The 19,748-nt window shown below is 46.2% G+C and overlaps 1 protein-coding gene across 6 annotated transcripts in view; it reads left to right on the top strand.

Moving 5' to 3' along the window:
- The first annotated feature begins 1,500 nt into the window (after positions 1-1,500).
- TEX2 (testis expressed 2) overlaps positions 1,501-19,748 on the top strand; it is a 90,300-nt gene continuing 72,052 nt past the window's right edge. For 2 of the 6 annotated variants that reach the window (XM_081027157.1, XM_081027152.1), the window contains exon 1: positions 1,506-1,643. The gene's annotated coding sequence lies outside the window, so the exon portion shown is untranslated. Of the gene's footprint in view, positions 1,733-19,748 lie in introns of all 6 variants that reach the window. The other 4 variants (XM_081027154.1, XM_081027160.1, XM_081027153.1 and 1 more) reach the window with 4 other exon arrangements.

Genomic DNA, 19,748 nt, shown 5'->3' with positions numbered 1-19,748 from the left:
TAGGCCTTGGCACGGGCAAAGGGTGGGTGGGCACTCTTGAAATGCATACTACCAGCTTCCAAGGACCCTTGCAGTTACGCTCTTCCAGGACCCACGCCCACCCCTCTTCCTGAGGTGGGGATTTTAAGATGTGGCCCAGCAGACCCTTGGTCTGTTTCTCCACTGACAACTGCCCTTGTCGCACATTTCTAGATATCCATGCCTGGAGCCTTCTCCTGCTGAGACATGAGGTCCTTTTCCTTTGGCAATGCCAGAGGTTGACAAATGGTGATCCCTGAGCTGATGTCTACAACCCAGAGCTCTAACTCTGACAAGGCTGAGCATGTGTGCGGAGCTGTCCCTGGTAAACACAACACCCATTAGATATCACAGCAAAAACACGTTGTTGTGGGGAGCCATTCACTCCTTGCAGAAAAGGCTGGATGGAAGGGGGCTAACCTGGAAATCCAGGGCAGTGACTTCCCGGTCAGATGTGTGTCTGGAATACCAGGATGGAGAGAGGAAGGTGGCTGGCAGGGTTGGCAGAGCTTGACGGTATTGGAATGAAGTTCCCAAAGGGCAAGAAGTCACCGTCCTGGGGTTATGACTGGGCCCGGTGATGGCAATGAGGAAGGGTGTGTTTGCCATTAAGCTATTCAAGCGTTGTTTCACAGCGTCAGAGGACAAGGCTGGCATGTTGCTTCATCTCAGCCCTTCGGCTTCTGTTCTTAGTGTGACCCACACAAGGAACTGTTCTGAGTTTCTCCGTAGATGACCTCTGGCCCCAACTAGCAAGTCTCCCAACCACACTACTGATTTTGCAGATCAAGAGTTTAGCTTTATTTTTGGCGGTTGAATTTGAATTTCCTTGCTATGCGGGACTTGAAATATGTATCTGAGTGTGGCTCTTGTACCATGTCCATCGGGATCACCTCAGGGGAGGGGTGTTGAAAAATGCTTATTTTTCCCAGTCCCATTACAGACATAGAAAATTAGAGGTTTTGGGATGGGACCTAGGAATCTACTTGTTAAAAGTCCTCTAGAGTGAGGCTGAGAATGTTCCTTTTAAAGCCAATTTCTGGCACTGGACGGGGATAGCTGTGTCCGACGGCCTTCTAAAGCCCAAGTTTGAGTGAATTTGCCCAGCGGCAGACCCATGGTTCTTGGAGCCTCAGTTTCTCCCTCTGACAGGGGCAGGTTCTGACGTCACTTGTTGCTAGGCTGGAGGGATAGGAAATTAATAAGTGCAAAGAGCTGTGCAGCTGGTGCAGCCGGCTTGGGAGAGAAGAGACGCTCTTAACCCTCCCAACCCGGACTCTTCCAGTTAATTCTGCCGCCGCCCCCCAACTCTGTGGTCCGCGGCCCCTTTAACAGACCTGACCAATCGCCCACCCATTTCCGCGGCTGCTCTTCGGCGCGGAGGTAGGGGCTGGATTGGCCAGGCCTGGCTCGCTCTCTGCTCCGCCCCCACCGCTCTCTGGTTGGCGGCGGCTGCCGTGGGCGCGGGGTGGGTCTGCGGGCGGGGCGGGGCGGGGCGGCCGGTACGCGGGGTGGGCGGGCGGCAGGACAGCGGCCCGAGCCCGAGCCGGAGTCGAAGCTGGAGCCGCGGCGGCCAAGGAGTACGGACGCGAGCGCAGTACAATGAGGCAGCCAGTGGGTCCGGGGTGAGCGCGCCCGGGGTCGGGCGGGCTGTGGAGAAAGCACCCGTGGAGAAGGCCTGGGCTGGGAGCGGCTGGGCCACGCAGTGTCCCGGGTACGCCCGGGGGCCGGGGGCCGTTGGTGCGGCAGGGCGCTGGGGTCGGACTCCTCAGGGCCCCGCCCTACTGTCACGGCCCGGCTGTTGACAGGGACGCCCACCCGTGACGCCCCCGGAAGAGCCCTTTCTTCCCTTGGGGCCGTGTGGGGCGGTGTGGGCTTCACCCCGGCAAAAAGTGCCGGCCGGCCCGGCCCCCTAGCCTGCCGTCTGCGGGCTCTCGGCTCCGGGCTCGGGTCTCAGCCACGGCCACACGGGAACTAGGACACAGCTTGTGATTTTAGGAATGGGGTCCCGCGTCCCCGCCGCCCCCCGTGCCCACGTCGGGACCTGCTGGGAAGTCGAGAACCGCAGTTACTTTTACGCGGATATCAGGCTCTCTGCGCCTCGCGTTGTTTTTCTCCAACTCCTGGCAATCGCGGGTGGCCGTGGGGTGGTTTGCGTGCCTGAGACGTGAGGCGGCGGCGTGCCGAAAGCCGGGGATCGTCAGGGTAACAAGTGACATCGCGCTGAGGCCTAACGCCAGGTGTCCTGCCCGGGGCGCGTGTGTGGCGGTGGAGGCTGTGAGCAGCCGGAGGACACGGTGGGACACGGTGGGACACGGTGGGACGGCGACAAGGGACGCGCGGCCGACTTCAGTGGCGCCACGCGTGCTGCCCAGAGCCGAGCGCACGGCTGACGCGGGAGGTGGTGCAGGGGAGCTGCCCGTTTTGAGACGGGTTTTTGGAAAACTTAGCCCCTCCCGGGGTTGGTGGGGCCTTCGTCGGTTGTTATGGTTCCAGGGCATCAGAGGTAAAGGAAAAGTCCGTTTCCACCCTCGCGCTTCTTTCAAAGCCGAGAAGCACTTCGTCACTGCGTGGTATAGACACTGCACAGGGAGGACCCGCTCTTTCAGGGTTGTGGGAAAAGCCTGGGCCCCTGAGGGCAGCGGTGCGGTGCCAGAGGCAGGTTGAAGTCCCAGGTCTTGCCCTCCCCCCCCCCCCCATTGCTCTGCACAAGAATTGAACCAGCCTTTTGCGTGTTTTGATGATCTTCATCAAAGGACTTAAAGGGGGTCCTTTCAGGAGCCTGATGTAAGCTGGAAGGGAAACAATGAGGGACGTTATGGAGACCAGTCAGGGAAAACGGAGGGGCTACTGATCCCTAAGTCTGGGATAAGGACTGTTGGAGGAGTCTAGGTTTGTGGGGAGCTGGGCGAGACGGTGAGTGACGCTTATCTCACAGGAGGTTTTGGAAGAGTGCAACTGCCATTTCTATTGGCTGTCACCCAGCCCTTAAAGTAGTTCAGTATTCTTTCAGATTCTTCCAAAAGTGGGTAGTTGGTCTAAACTTACGGAAAACAAGTACGCTTCCTGAGGTGATGGGAACAGAGTGGGGTCTTTGCCATATAGTCTTTCTTTCACCTGGGCCTCTCTGCGAGTGTCACTGAGGGCTTGAAGCAGGGGTGTGGAGGGCTCTGGGTGAGCTGAACTTGCCCGCACATTTATCTCTGGGGAAAGGTGCTGTGCCAGAGAGGAAAGAGATTAACTGATTCGGATCAGACGATGGCGGTAATTGAGACAACTGACAAGTAACCCAAGGGCTGGGGTAGATGAGAGGGTAGAAAAAGTGCAAGAGTTTGTGCTGGGCCTTGAGGTTTGAAGAGCCTGTAGAAGGCCCGTGTGTGAGACGATTGGAGACATGGCATATACCAAGCATCTTGTGTGTTTATTAGAATTATGTTTTAAAATGCTTCTGGAGAAGAAGCGGGAAAGATGAGGGTTTTGGTGGAATAAATGTATAGGCTGTTTTGGAGTTTTGGTCAAAAAGAAATTGCTTGTAGTCAAAAAAGTTCAACTTGTTTTTATTGAGAGTCAGCTGTATGCCAGAATCTTTAAGGCATTATGGGTACGATGGACAGGGGAAAAAACAAACCAAAAAAAACGGATCAAGTGTTTGTTTCTACATGTCACATGATTCGCCTTCCCTTCAAGTCAAAAGCTCTCATCTTCTGAGGATTTTCTGAAGCTCTTGAGGAAAGAAAAGGGATACATGCACAGAATATTACTTAACATAAGAGCAAAAAAGAACAATGGGGAACTTCTTCCCACTGTAGGTCACTTTTGGCATCAAAGTAAACCTTCAAAGGCAGGTTTTCTCTCTTAGGTTTGGTATAAAACTATCTTCATCCTCATATGTATTGATCAGTATCTTGGGATGGTGTTAAGTTCCTGTTCTTTTTTTTCCCTTTCCCCTATCAATTCATTTATTCAAAAGTTTGGAAGTTCATTGAACAATCCCTGTCCTCCAGATGCTTCCAGTTCACTTTCTTTGCCTGGGTATCCCTCAGGGTCTGCGTTCTTCTGTCTGAGGCTGAGGGTCCCTGTTGGGAATTGTTGAGGTCACAGGAAATGTTTGTTCTTTGATTCTGTCCCAGAGTAGAAGCAGCAGGCAACTAGTTTAGAAAGAGAACATTTGTTGAAGTCTAACTCTGCCGTGTACTTTCTCACTTTATATATCTCTCTCCCTTCCAAAACAGTCCTCTAAGGGAACTAGATGGTGGTGGCCTCATGATATAGAAGAGGAAACTGAGGCTGAGCACCGTTCAGTAACTTGCCCAGGGTGATAAGCTGATTAGATGGTGGTATCAAAGAATTTCAATCTAGAACTTTCTGATTCTAAAACACGCTTCTTTTTTTTTTTTCCATTGGACCATGTTGCTTTTTCCCAGAAGAGGAACAGCAGTTTATTCAAGATAGTCTGTCACAGTGCCTTCCTTGGACATACAAAAGGTCAGGTTCAGAGGTTTTCAGAGAATTGCTACAGTTAATGTATTCATGATGGCGCAGGAGTTAGCACCCATGTCCTGCCTGTCTGCCTGGTGCATTTTTGGGTAATTCATGTGGCCATTGGGAAATCTGAGTTTACTGTTGTGAAAAGGTGATAGACTTACCAGGTCTGTATCCCGGTGCTTCCATTTACCAGCTCTGTGACCTTGGCAAATTATTTTCTCTATCCCTCAGTTTCTTTATCTGTAAAATGGGACAATATCTACATTTCAGCAATAGTAAGACAGTACAATTTGTCTCAACATTTATATAAAAAAAGTATCTTATAATCTATGTGGTTTACAGTTGCAGTTTGGCAGTGACTTCCTTTTTTTGTACATAAAATAATGGTGTGTCTTACAATCGCTGGGGTTTTAGATTAGATGCACTATAGATATACATTCTCTATAGGTCGTTGTAAGGATTACACGAAGTCACTCGTGTGTCTGGCACATAGGGAGCGTCCAATAACAGTTGATGCTGTCGAGTGACAGGCGTGTACTTAACTGGTGGGTGGCTCTGGAGAGAATCTCATGAGATTTGCCACTCAGAGCCCAGGCAGTGATCCGTGACCTGTGGGCCAGAGGAACATTTTCCAGTTTGCCTGGACCTCTGTCCTTTGGCTGACTCTTGTCCCCATGAGAAGCATTAACTTCAGGAGCTAACAAGCCATGGACAGACAGCTCCCTTTGTCCTGCCTATTCATTAAAGTCTCTGTCACCTATAAATCCCAAGTTAAAAATAAGTATTGTTATAAGAAGATTGGAAACCTACACTGATCGGAATACTCTTACATGTGAATTTTAAAGCACCTCAAGGTTATCTACAAGATTCTGTGTTGCCCCTCTCCAGACTCTTTATAATGCTTAATTGCATTGCGTGAACTGTCCGTGAGACCCCCTTAATCGGAAGGATGCTGAAGGATACTGGCGTGGGTGCGCCAGCGGGAGCTCTGGACTTGGCACCAAGAGGCCTGCTCCCAGTCCTCGGGGTTTCTCCTGTTCTGTGTGTGTTCTTGGGCATATCATTTCACCATCTGGGCCTCCAGATCTCTTTTCCAAAATCAGGACTTGATTTCTTAGTCTCTTCCCCCTACTCTCTGCAACACTGGGTCATAAATTTTGTGAGTTTATGAATCGAAGGATCTGAGAAGTTAAATAGTTGATAGGAAATTACTTCATTCAGGACTCCCAAAGTCTCACTTGGATGTTTGTGATAGTGCTTTATAAATAAAATTAAAAAAACAAATAAAAACCCCAACAACCAAAAAAACAGTAGGCAGATGGTACCAGTATGAGTAATTATCATTTATGGAGAATTGCTGTATGCCAGGCGCTGTTTCTGCTTTTAAACCTCACATCACCCTGTGAGTTGTAGCTACTATTACCAATCTTATTTTAAGATGAGAAACTGAGGTTCAGAGAAGTTAAGCAACTTGTCCAAGATCACAGAGCAAGGACCAGGGCTTGTAGGGGGACTAGAACTCAGACTTATGTTACTCCCCAGTGCGACTTCTATGGTTGTTGCAGGTGGACCCTGCCTCTTCTTGAAATTCTCTCAAGCCATGTGCCCTGCAAGTTTTTCCAGTGTCAAAGGATTACCCCTGCTCTGAGGTCAAAATTCCTAACCCTTTGTTGTATACTGACACCTGTTTAAATTCTGAGTTCTTTTCAGGACATCTGCTATGTATCGGGAGACCTGCGTTATACCTAAAGAATAGCCCCTAGGGGAGTTGCCGAAAACTTAAGTCCTCGAAAGGCAAGTGTTTTTCTTTGGTGAACGAAAGACATAGGCCAGGTCCCTGTGAGCATAAGTGGAACTGTTTCGAGGAGATTCTAATCTTTCTGTGTGGAGCTGGTGGGATGGGAAAGGTGGGTGGACTTTGAAACCGCTAGGTAACCTTTGTTGGGTTTGTCTGGATGTTGGTTCTAAGGGCTCGTCCCTAAGAAGATGATTTGAACTAACAAACAGAGTGCCTCCCAGCTTATCCTAACAGTTGAGTACAGCACAGGGCAGGAGGCGCTCTCTCCAGTCATAAGCCTATTTAGGATTTGAGATTTAAATCCACCCCTTGCGTTGCTCCTGCAAATAACCTTTCAGAATCACAATATGCATTTTATGAGTTTCATTTCTCTTTTGTTACTAAAAGCTGATATACGCTGGCCTGTTCTCTTATTCAATTTTAAGCCCTTTCTTACATCTAATGCTGTCTTTTAGGCAGTGTTCTTAAAGCTGGTTATAGTTATCATTCGGGCCTTGAAATAGAGAATTTAAAAACTTTCCACTGAAAGGACTGACTGAACAATGACTGTCAGTCATTCAACAAAAATGTGAGCATCTCCTGCAGCCAAGCATTGTGTTTGGCGTTGGGGGTCCAGTGGGGAGCAACACAGATAGATGTGTCCCTGCCAGCGCGTAACACATTGTCTAATCTGGACAATAAAATAAGTCAACAGACATTAGGCATCATACATATTAAAATTGTGCTAAGTGTGAAATCTCCTTTCTCTGAAGAAAAAGAATAGGGCACTGCGAAAGAATAAAGGAAAGAGACCACCAACTGGGAGTGTTGGGAAGAGCATTTCAGGAGAGGGACCAGCATGTGGAAAGCATGGCTCTGGTGAGGGGTGGCAGAGAGGAGAGGGGTAAAGATGGGAAAGGCAGGCAGGCAGATCCCAGGCAGAGCAGCACAGGTAGAGGGGAAGATCTGGGGCTCAGGAGTCAGACACTGCTTGAGGGGCCTTGGGAATTTCTTAACTTCTCAGTGCCTCAGTTTCCCACCTCTGAGTGGCTGTGAGGGTTGAATGAACTACGTAGTGTGTAGAAAGCCCCGAGAGCAGTGCTGGCGTGTGCAGGACGGGCTGTGGGGAAGGGTTTGCTGACTCTCAGGCGGAGCGGAACTTGACCTAGAGTGGATGAACTTCTGTTCTTGGTCAACATTTTCCATCATTTCACGTGTAGAGTAACCACAGGGCTGAAAGTAAGACCAAAATGGCTAATAGGCATGTCCGCAGGAGGCGCTGTAAAGTAGCTTGGTGTGGGACGGTCTGTAATGCTCTAACCATTGAGCTCCTGTACCTGGGGCGTCTCCCCTACCTGTAGGAGTGTGTGCAGTGCCCGACTTGAAGCAAGGGTGAACCGGAAGCAGTTGTTCTGCTCCTACCTGCAGTTGTCTGCTGTAGTGTTTGTATATGGAAGGTAGACTTTTAGCCTTTTTTTCTTGATAAGAGGAAGCAGAAGCCAGTGGCCTATTACCAGGTGATCAAACATGGCAACTCAAAGCTGCTATGTGCAGTACCTGCCTAAACCCCATCTCCAACATAATTTGGTGTGGTGCTTTGTCACCCAGAAGGACAACTGCACCTTGGGATCATACAGGAGGAGAACATCATAAAACAAATCACTGGCTTTGGTTCTTTGGCTTGGCTTGGCTTGGTTGTTCAGTACAATACTATGAACCCAGCTGTATCAAAGTTTATAAGTATCCTACAGCGCATTTGTTAGAACTGATCAAATGTGTATACATATAATTGAATGAGTTCCTTTTGAAAAAGAAACTTTTATCCTGGAAACATTTTTTGAATTCACAAAAGTAAAAAATAATGTAATGAACCCTATGTAGCTATCACTCGATTTCAATAATTATTGACGTTTTGCCAATCTTATTCTAAGATAGTTTCACATTTGAAGCATTGTTGGTGGATTTTCTGTCACATATAAATGTATCTTTGGAATATAAAATCATATGGTAGATATGGTCCTAGGGGAAAAAATTTCTGCATGCTGCAAATTATAGGATTGGTGTTGCAATTCAGAATCTGAAATGAACATTTCTTGGAAGCCCCTTATAGACTTGCTAATGAAAAGTAGGCATAAAAAAATTAGAGTGCTTTCAGTTAATCTATACACTTACTAAATATTGACTGTATTGGGCAGTGTGTGGGGTATATATAAGAAAAGTAAGACAGTCTCTGTCCAAGTGACTCATAAAATCATGTCACTTTCTTCCCCACAAGGAATCACAAGGTTATTTTCAAACATTCCTGGCAAGTGAAATTTACACAAAGCCCAAACTATGAAACTGACTAAAAAGCAGTATTTTAGTGGTATATATGAAGTTCAAATTATAGCATTCACTTGTAAAATCAAAGAGGACATAGTCAATATGTTGCAAGTCTCTTCTGTGAAACTTTTGTGTGTTTTTTAGTGGAAATTTAAACCAACCGTGTGAAGAAGCCTGTAGCGACACCTCTGTGGACTTTTCAGTAATGTTGGATGTGTGCCACACCTGTGCTGTCAGTCTGGCGGCCACAAGCCTGTGACTACCAAACACTGGAAAATGGCTGGTCCAACTGAGAAACTGAGGTTTTAATGGTATTTCATTTTAATTAATTTCCATTTAAATAGCCACATGTGGCCACATTGGGCAGTGTAGCTCTAGGGTTTGTAAAACTGTAAGTCTCCATGATAGGACAGAACCCAGCACAAACTAAATTCGGCAACAAAGGAAAGAGCACAATTCAAATGTAGTTCCAGAACTCAGTACATTTTAGAGAAAAGGGATTTGATTACATAGAAGGAAGAACTGCCTGTTGGGGTTCATGGTCTTCCAGTAAGAGCAAGGTTTGGTGTTCAAAGACCTGGAGAGGTTAGATTTGATACCAGATGTCTGCTGGGGCTGAGGATCTTATGAAACGAGGAGTGAATCTCCCGAGTGGAAAGTGCTCGTGCTGCTTGTTGAGTTGATTGTTCCTAAGAGGTAGAGAGGGTCTGCTGAGCGGCTGGGTGAAGGTTTCCGGAGGTAGGATGACCAGCTTCGGGACTTGTACTCGCTGCCGGCAGCCTTTAGCGGCTCGGAGCAGCCATGCCAAGGGCCTTGGTCACCTTTTTCTCCCCATCATACAGTAGACGCTTGATAAATATGTTTCAAAAGTGGATGACGTTTTCAGGAATCGATTTAAGATCAAATAAGGATAATGGCTTTAAGTTTATCTAGAAATTCTGAAAAACAAGTGCCTTGGGAAATTGAATACAGTGGGCTGAGGAGTATGTACAGCCAGTGTTTTCTGCCAGAGGAAATTGACATTTCTCTCGCTGCGAATGCAAGCTGGCCTTTATCTAGTCCTTAGCAAGTGTTGATTTTTATCTGGAAACATCTTTCAAACATTCTCTCTTTCTGGTTTCACTGCCACCACTATAGTCCAAACGACCATCTTTTGTTTTGCTTGGAAGACAGCAGCAGCCACTGCCTCACTGCTCTCCCCACAGCCACTTCTACTTCTTTCTAATCTATTAACACCACTGCAGTCAGGGCGGTTTTAAAAATTCCTGATATGACTGTTCTGTCCTTGCTCAAAACCCTGTGAGGGCTTCCTGTTGCTCCTGGGATAAGATCCACATTCTGAACCTGTTCTGACAAGTGAAGTGTGATCCAGCCCCTCCTGCTTCTACTTCTGCCTGTGCCCATGCCTCTCTCCTCCTGGTTTATCGTATTCCAGGCACCTTTCTGTCCCCATCTGGAAGGGAGCTAGGCCTTTCAGGAAGGCAACCACCTGCTCCCTCTTCAGGAAGCAGCTCCGCCCCCTCACCTCACTCCCTTCTTCTCTGGTCCTTTATAGCACTTCCCACCTTTCTTATGACACATTCATTAGTAGACATCTGCTTTTCCCCTTCCTCCACAGGGCAGGGACCTTGTTGATTTTGCTCACCATTATATACCCAGGACCTAGCATAACATCTGGCCCATTGCACACGCTTCTTAAATGTTTGTTAGGTGATGAATGAATAAATGCATGCCAGCACACTAGTAAACAAGGGGAGACTTGAGGAATGCTCTTTAAAAGTTGGGTTTATTGGAGGGATTGAATAGTTGTTAGAATAGAATAATTTAGGAAGGGAAATAAGGGGTTGGGAAAGAGTCCATGGGGATCCATTGGTGGAGCTGTCCAGTGCGTTTAGAGTTGTCTACGAAAGAAGCATGTTCTGTGTCTTTGACTCAGACTTGAAAGGCTTTCGCCTGCCAAGTTGCAAGGGTGGTCCTCTTGTCTAGACAGGCTTCCTGTCCCAGCCTCAGGAGGCATTGCTCTCACTGAGTGTGTCGTCGGTAGCTAGGGGCTCCAATGTGAAACCTGAAGGTTGGAGTGTACCCTGCGCAGCCCACAGCCAGGGATGTAGTAATCTTCCTCTCTTTCTAACGGTAGGGATTCTGCCCTGTTTGTGTCTCTATCTCTCTCTCCCTCCCCCTCTCTCCCCCTCTCTCTCCCTCCCTCTTCCTCCCTCTCTCTCTCCTGCTCTCTCCCTCTGTCCCTCTTTCCTCTCTCTTAACCAGCTCTCACTGCCATTAGCAAACCAGGATACTGTGCCCGGAGGGGGTGTTTGGCAGGTGTTTGTTAACAGCCCTAAAGAGGCCTCTAGGCAGCAGGCAGAGGGAATTCTGGATGCTCCTTGGTAGGGAAGAGGCGTCCTGGTTTGGGGAGACCAGCCCTGCAGACAGGGAGACTTGCTCTTCCTGAGGTCAATTTCTGGATGAGGGGAGGAGCCTTCCAGTGCTGGTGAGATCCACCTGTCACATGGGAGGGATTCACGGGAGACACCTGGGTTTTTACCGGGAACTTTGAAGTTCTAAACAGGAAATGGAAGGACTTGAGGCAGAGATAGTGGTTACATTTCTTCTAAAACTTCAGGATTCTGAAAGAGAAAAGTGATACGGGATGTCACTAGCTGGTTTCCCAGGTCATGTTTTTGTTTTGTTTTATAAGGAAGGGACTGGTTCCCTAGACCTGGGCTTCTGATAACCAGAGAGGAGGTATTTCCTGAAGCCCAGAGAGATGTGTTTTCTGGGAGAATTTCAAGTCTGGTTAAATAGGCTTTAAGCTGCATATTAAGGGGACAAACGAGAAAAATGTACAGGAAAATTGCAGAACCAGATACCATAGAGACCTGTGTGGCTCAGCAGTGTAGTCACCAAAGTGATGCCCAGGAACTCTCAGTGGAAATTAGCATCACCAAAGCTGGTTGAGAACCCACTGAAGGAGGGCGTCAGGTATCTGTAAACTCACGCCTGAGGGTGAGCAGCTAGCGCCTCCGTGCACTGGAAACCTTAACAGCACAGCCAGGTAAATACGATCTGGTGGTAGGTTGGATTGGAATAGAGCAAAGTCGGATGGGTACCCCTGGCTCCAACAGAAAACCCTAGGAGAGAGTCACTGCATGCCTGATCATGGCAGGCTGATCGATGGGAAGTGTTTCAATTTTGATGGAAAGAGCAGGGGGCAGGTTATATCATTGTAGGGCTCTGCCTGCCAGACTGAGGGGGCAATGATTGTTTTTCCATAGACAAATTTTAAGAGGCCCCTGGCAGGTGTGGTAGACCATGCAGATGTTTGACGGGAATCTTATTAAAAGTGGATCATGTGGTCAATTCTAACCTTAACTTGCTGATAATTTTATCTCTGAGAGCAGGTAGATGGGAAGTGTGTGTGTGTGTGTGTGTGTGTGTGTGTGTGTGTGTGTGTGTTGGAGCTGGTGCTGCTTAGACCTAATGATGACAAATAAGGAAAAGCCAGTTGACAGTGTGGATGGGGTAGAACCATCCAGAGGACGACGGAGCCTGTGACTGCAGCCCAGAAATCAGCGCAGAGCTGGGGTCCACACAGGCTGGCTCCACAGTGCCTGCTTGTAACCACCACAGTCCCTGGGCTGAGCACCTCCCACCTAATGTCCCTGTTTCCTTTGATAAAAGGATGGAACTGCCTCTCACGGAAGCTGGAACGGGAGCCATCTTGGTGTCCTCAAATCCAGATGCCTGTTAGAAATGACCTCTTGAATATTAGCCTACAGCGATGACTAATCTGATGCGGGCCCTCCCTCGTTTCCCATTTACTTCTGTAGAGTTAAGAGCAGAGAAACTCCAATACCTGTGCTGGGAAGTCTGAAGGGAGCTGTCCTCCCTGGCTAAGTTCACAGGCAAGAGCAAAGTACTAGAAAACCTGTGGGAAGGGCTTGCTTTGGTTTTAATTCCCCTGGGTAGGCTGATGTCTGTGGGGACACGATGAGCGGCATTCGATCCTGATGGGGTAGGTTACTACAGTAAAGCAGGAGCATGAATTTTTTTTTTTTTAAAGGCTAAACCTTGCAACAGAAATGACTATTGATCATGCTCTGAGCCAGAGACCAAATTCATTTGGTCAGCCTAGCGTTTGTCTTAAGGCTTGACTGATGGGGAGGGTGGAAGAGGCTTAATAGCCTGAAGTGAATTTTATTTCATGAGGCCTGATTTGTGGTACAAAAATCTTGTGGAGGGAAAAAAACAACTCTTAAGCTTCTGAATTGGTGATAAAGTTGTTTTGGCAGCAAATGTAGCAAGTACAGGGCCCAGAATTTTCTGGGGCCAATGGTCTAGAGGGCCTTTCAGCTATATGAATTTATAATGCCAAAGTGTCAATCTCAAAAAATAAAATTTAAAACATTTTTAAAATTTTTTTTTGACCCACAGCTTAGAAGTCTTTCAGGAATTGCAAGTTTGACGAGTTCTAAAAAACCTAGCCCTACTGTGGCCTGATAAGAATTTTAGCCATTTTGTGTTATCTGTCAGAGTTGACCCATGAATTTCAATTTTCCCTCCCAAAACTGCTCTCCTGCTCCTCCTGGGCTCCCTTCTACTGTGCTACAACAGGGTGCTACCATGCTAAACGGGGTGCTTTGTCCCCTCACCCAACACTGCTGAGTGAGCACCGCGCTGGTGGGAACTGTTGTTTGGTTAATGTTGATTGAGGTGGGAGCTTTATAGCAAGCTGAGGAAAACAGGTGGGATTCTTTTTTGGCCACATTTTTCTATTTTACGAGTTTATACAAGTGTTCAAATTGGGATTTAAAGTGGGAATGATAACAATTCTCCCCACAATGAACTTTAATTAAAAACAAAAGAAAAAGAAAGTGGGAACGAGAGGGTTTTGCAGCGGTAAAGCTGGGGCAGGTACCCGGTTCAGCCCTGTCATTTCCTATTTCTTGCCTGTCATTGCAGGGGACCCATCACTATCTCTCAGTGGTGTGATGCTATAGCTAAGGGAGGGATTGGCCTTGCAGGACAAGCAGGAAGCCTGGAAAGTGGCTCTGGGAGCCTTCATCCAACCACGCTGATGATTTCAAGCCAAATTCTTTGAGGCTTGAGAAAGGGCTGATCAAATAGGTTGTCCCCACATTGAGTTCACATGGGCTGGTCATCAGGAATCCTTAAGCATTCAGCAGGTGACACTGCTCAGAAGACAGTGGCTGTGCCTGGGGACGGTCACTGGGCAGGTTCAGACTCCTGCAGTGAAAGTCAGTCTTCTGTGAATTTCTTAAATGAAGTCATTACCCACTTTGCCATTTCTTTTACTGAAAGTCTTTGAAAAATCTTAAAGTAAGTACTATTTGAATAGCACTACACATGACAAATTCTTAATTATAGATGGTTAGTTAGGTTCTTTTCTCCCAGATTATTTTTTCTCCCAGATTATTAATACCTTGTAAGTCAATGTGCCGGTTTTTCTTTCTTTCTTTTTTAACTTAAGGAAGCAGTTAAGTATGTTAGGGAATTTTAATTTGCTTTTCAACTTTTTCGTTATTTGTGGTGTCTATAGAAAGTTACAAGCTATTTTTCCATTAATATCTTGGTCCCAGGAGTAAAAGTACCGGCGAAGCTTTGGGAGGCTCTAGAAGATTGTCATCTTCCTGGAGCAGGACCTCACTCTGCTGTCTCTCTCTGTCCTGCCCAGGCTCCTAAAAGACCATGCACCTACCATCTAAAACAAAACCATTGTTTTGTCTTCCTCCTCAAAACAATGTCATAAGTTCTTTAAATCAGGGCTTCTAGTCTTGGGGAGGTGGGGGAAGGAAAAATCAGGGTCTTCTTGCAAATTGAATGTGAACTCTTGTGGGTATTTTTGTGTATGTATTTGTTCCTGGCTGTGGGGTCTTTGGGGTCTTTGATATGCATCAGGCTTTCAAAAAGCTCTAGAAGCAGCAAGGTTACGGAAGAACTCCAGCTCCAAAGTCTCTTGTACCTCTCTTCTAAAAAACTGTATTAAAGCCAGCTTTTTAGGATGGATGAACAGAGAGGAAGAGCCCAGAGCGCAGACTGCGGGCCCCTGGCTGGTGGGAGTCCGTGATGCAAGCCCGGATTCCCACTAGTCACACCAGGCTCTCCCTGGATCCCTGAGATTCTCTTTCTCGCTGCTGGCCTTCCTTCCTCCTCAAATCCTTAAGATGTCCTTTGTTGAGAGCATTGGATAAACTTGGCCTCCAAGCCAGGTATCCTGTGCCAGGGTATTTTCTCCTTGGTTTCCTCAGTCAGTCTCTTTTGATCAGTGCCCTCATTGCCCCTTCCCCCCAGGTTCTCACAGGGCCTCTTTTCCTTTTTCTTGGGTTTATCCTCTATCCTACCTTCTCTTCTTCCTCTTCCTCCTCCTCTTTTTTTTTCCTTAATGCATTCTGAGTTAATCTGCTTCCTGTCATTGACTTTTCTGTTAGGTCTGGTAATTATTGTTCCCAGAAAGGGGGCCATGATGTAGACAGAGGACCAGGGAGCTGGTCATTCAGCCCTGGGACTGGACAGTAGGTCCTGCCCCTCCCTGGAATGCCTGGGGGTCTCAGATCTCTCTTTCCAGCCCAGAAGTCTTGCAGCATTCAACTAGAAAGGAATACACATCTGCCATCGCTGTTACTGGCTCCCTACTTTCCTCCTGGACCTCATGTGTGTCCCATGATGGTGAGCTCTGCTCATCAAAGTGTGATTCTGTTTTATATCCCTTATTCCATCTTTGCCAGAGGCAGAAAAGACAGAAGTTATTGCTTGCAGGAAGTCCATTCTTCCAGGGGCAGGCCAATATGTAAGACAACAGTGATGATAAATGCATGTTATTGCAACAGAACCCTGTTAGCAGGAATTTAAGTTAGAGTCGAGGATGGTAATTAAATGAAGTCCTTACCCACTTTGCCATTTCTACCTTTGGTAGAGTAAGCTTCTCTCCCTCTCCTAATTTCTCTCCCAGTGCTCGGGGTGGGGGTGGGGGTGGGGCAGGGACGTAGCTCTGAAAGGGTTTTAGAGGAAGGGCTATTTCTCTTGCCACTTTGGAGGATTCGTTAGCCCCTTGGCAGCACACCATGTGAAGGTGGGTGTGTGATCCGGTGGCTCTGCTTAGGAAACCAGATCTCTTAATTGATAGAACCACCTCATGAGCTAGTAATGCAAGCTGTTGGTAATTACGAAAAACCTACCGAGAAATTCATCTAAAATTAATGAAGAGCCAGCACTGTGGGTTTTAAATACAGAGGAAGTTATGGCGTTGCCTGTCAGTTTTCTGAGGATAGATTATTTCCTGCCAGTCTTTAAGCCTTCATCTGGCTTCTCTTTGCTCCCCACTGTGCCTGTTAGCCCCCTTCCCACTCCCCTCCAGTCGGTTTACATCCTCCAACACAGACCCGTTTTAATGACACGCTACAAAAAAAATGCAGAGCATTCCCAAATCAATTGTTTGGGATTATCCATTTCCCTTTCTTTTCTATGAAGACAGAGAAATGAAAGAGCCAAGGTATTTAAAAGAAAACAATAAAACATGTGGAGAACAAAACTTGGGAGTGAAAACCAGCTAGAAGAATAGAACATGTCAACTTTTCCTGACGTGGATTTTTTAAAAAGGAGCATTGTTCAGTACTCCGTTGTTTATGTATATCAGCATTTGAATGGCATTTACATATACTGTGATGAGCGGTTAAGATATTTGGAGGCTAAAATCTTTATTGCTTTGGTGATATTTACTTTATAGGCATACCATCCTTTGATTTCATAGAAGGATCTCTGGTCTATATGTGCTTTTATGTGACCCGAAAAGGAACTAGGTATTCCATTGAAATAGATTTCAATTAGGATAATGGCTTTGAGACATTTCACAGTGGTACATTTCTTAGACTCTTAAGGTAGAATTGTCAAATTATAGAAAATAGAGTTAGAAATTATTTTGCAATTTTCTCAGCAGATGGTAATTTTTCCTTCTGTACATCTGGTCATCTTGGAAATAATAGTGTAAAGGTACCTTTTTCTAAAATTGATTATTTTCCAGATACAGTGGTACCTTGTGGTATAGAAGAAATGGTAGGTAGAGAAAGATTGTAGTCCAGGAGAGCAAGCAGAAAACAGTCATTTTCAGCCTCTCTTATTGTACCTTTGGTCACATTTTTGAAGAAAGACCAAGGCTTGCCATAGGTGTGAAAGAACATTGGTAACTGGGTAGATGTGGAATGAAAGTGAGATTTTCAGAGTAATAAGGTCACTTTCCTCCATGACTTGTAGGAAAACAAAGGATTTGTGATCACAACAGGTCCAACAGCCAGAGTTGATGTAAATACAGTTCTTGTAATCTGTAGGACATTTAAATTTGTATGATATTTAAATTTCCATATCAGAAAAAGCTCATCGAGGGCAAGAGTTTATCAAAATGAAAATAAAATTTAAAAAAATTTTTGAAAAGTGGGAGGCGGAATGGACATGATTTCCAAATTCTCCCACTTGAAAATACGAGTATATGTTTTTAAGAAGGTACCTTGTGAAAACTGCATGTGCTGGATTTGTGTCCTGATTTCAAAACCTCTGCTGCACTCGCCAGTGGGTCTCCTGAGTGGGACAAGCTGGGAGTGGTGGTGATTCTGATGCAAAAGGTAGGCCCTGAGCCAACAGGTCTAAATCTGGAATCCTGTTGGTGGTAACAGCTCTTGCATTTCCACTTCAGACCCCCGGTAGATGGTGACTTGCAGAGGTCACCATCTTTTATTTCTGCCATTAAAATCTAAAATGTCACCACCACCCAAGAGTATTCCCCCCCTTTCCTGAAGGATCGTTTTCTTTGGTACAACAACTGGATAGGAATTTCAGTTTCCTAAAAGAAATGTATTTCTCCAGCAGAAACATTATACAAAGTGGAAAGGAGAGGTTCCATGCCCGCAGCCCTCAATTAGGAAGGTTTATGTTCCTGGAAAGGATACTAATGAGTAGAGATGATCTGAGTTTTAAGGTAGAGCTCCCTTTCTCACAGCAATAGTGTTATAATATGTTACATTCTTCAGCTAAGACCTGATGCCCAATTTCTAAAAATACACTCAACTGTAAATGATATGTTTATCTTCTGTACTAGATGGAACTTTCTGAAAAGGACATAAACAAGTTACCTAGGTATTACACGTGTTTATTCATTTGTTCAACCAATAAATATGTAAGAGCCTACTCTGTACAACATTGAAGACACAGCAGTGAATAAACAAAGTTTCTGCCCGTAGAAAGCATGTATTTTGTGGGGCAACAGGCAACAAGTAGCCATACAACACAATGTCAGGTAGCAATATTGTTCTGAAAAATAGAGAATAAGGGGATCAGGAGGCTGTTCTAGAATGAGGGGGTCAGGAGGTTTTTTTCTGCGGAGGCGTTTGAGCGGAGTCCTGCCATGATTTTTCCTCCACCAAATTTTGGGGACTTATAATCATCTTTGGAGCCACGGAACTCGGTGAGGCTTTTTTGCAGAGATTTTGCCTGATTAATTTGAAGGACCTTTTGAGGAGTTGGGACTTGGGTGTCCGTGACCTTTTAAGAGAGTGACCCAGCTTTCTCTGGTTTGGTGCCCTTTTTTTCTTACTGCCAGTTTTCCTGTGGCAAGAACAGGAAGAGAGATGAGGTTCCTGCTGGCCTGTTGGCTGTGCTTCAAAGCCGACTGACCATCTCCCATCTCTCTAGGTCGGCTTTGAGCTGGGCCGCTGAACCCAGCTTACCCATGGTATGCATGCCCAGTCTTTAATGCGTGACCTGCCTTTCACCAGTCACTCCACAGGTCTGACCACCTGAATGCTTTCTCTGGAATGGTCACCACGTTCAGAGGCCAGCTGACCTCAGCTTGGCCCCCGGTCCCAGAATTCTGGGGCCTGGGTACAGGGTGAAGGATTTGGCCTAAGGCTATTTTTTTTCCCTCAGGGTCATTTTTTTTCCAAGCATTGAATTGCAAAATTATCAAACAATCTTTTAGGAAGCAGTGTACTTCTGCCAGTGATACTGCCACTGTTCAAAATAGTTTTTCACCCATGAGCCATTGTTAACTAGCCCCATAGTTATTCCTATTAGCTCAGAGTCACAGGGCACATCAGTAACCAGTCTTCATATAGGCCTGCAATTGACAGACCCATTGTCATAAATCTCTAATCCTCACAACATGCTATTGTTGCTGCTACCGCTTTGCAGACCAGGAAACTGCGTCTAAACCAGTCAAGGCACGAAGAGGACTAGCCATACAAGAAGACGCCTGGGTCGGGGCTTGTATAGAACTCCTTTCACCCCACACACATGCTGTGAGGCAGCATGATTTATTTTCCCGTTTTGTCAATGGAGATCTTTCTGAAGCTCAGAAAGACTAGGTAACTTGGCTGAGGTCACACAGCTGGAGAGGGGCAGAGCTAGAGTTTGCTCCCGTGTGTCTGAGTTGGAAATGCCTGTTCTTTCCAGCCTACCTGGCACCTGCCTTACCCACCTGAGGCCACCTGCCTCTTGCTCCCTTTTTCCCTCTGTACCTCCACCTCTGCTCTCCTCCTCTTCAAGGTCACCTCAGCCATTTTTCCCAGGAGCTGAGCCAGCAGCCTACGTGAGGCTGTGCCCAGTGCAGGGTGTTGTGGGCTGGGCCGTGGGGCGTGCGATGCCAAGTTGAGAAATGCTGCTATCTTAGATAGCTGAAACGTTAATGGACTTTAAAACGTGTGTTGACAAAGAGCTTTATACATATGAGTACATATGTGTGTATATGTATGTGTATACATATATCTCAATAATGGAAAGTTAAACTCTATCACTAACATATCAGACATACATTTACAATTTTAAGCACTGTAATCACTTTTCTTACCAGTTTGTTTTTTCCCTTCAATTATCATTTGCAAATTGCCCCATTTCTACCGTGTTTCCCCCAAAATAAGACCTAACTAGATAATAAGCTCTAATGCGTCTTTTGGAGCAAACATTAATATAAGACCCGGTCTAAGATCGGGTCTTATATTAATGTTTGCTCCAAAAGACGCCTTAGAGCTGTCCAACTAGGTCTTATTTTCGGGGAAACACGGTATATAGTGTACATACTTGCCATTTGTAAGGACTATTGAATATTTCCTGTTAGTTCGTATAGAATCCTTGGATGACCATTGAG

This window comes from Rhinolophus hipposideros, assembly GCF_964194185.1.
Source record: "Rhinolophus hipposideros genome assembly, chromosome: 20".
In the NCBI taxonomy this organism is placed as follows: Eukaryota; Metazoa; Chordata; class Mammalia; order Chiroptera; family Rhinolophidae; genus Rhinolophus; species Rhinolophus hipposideros.
Note: the sequence above shows the minus strand (reverse complement) of the source record. Positions and strands in the feature narration are given on the sequence as shown.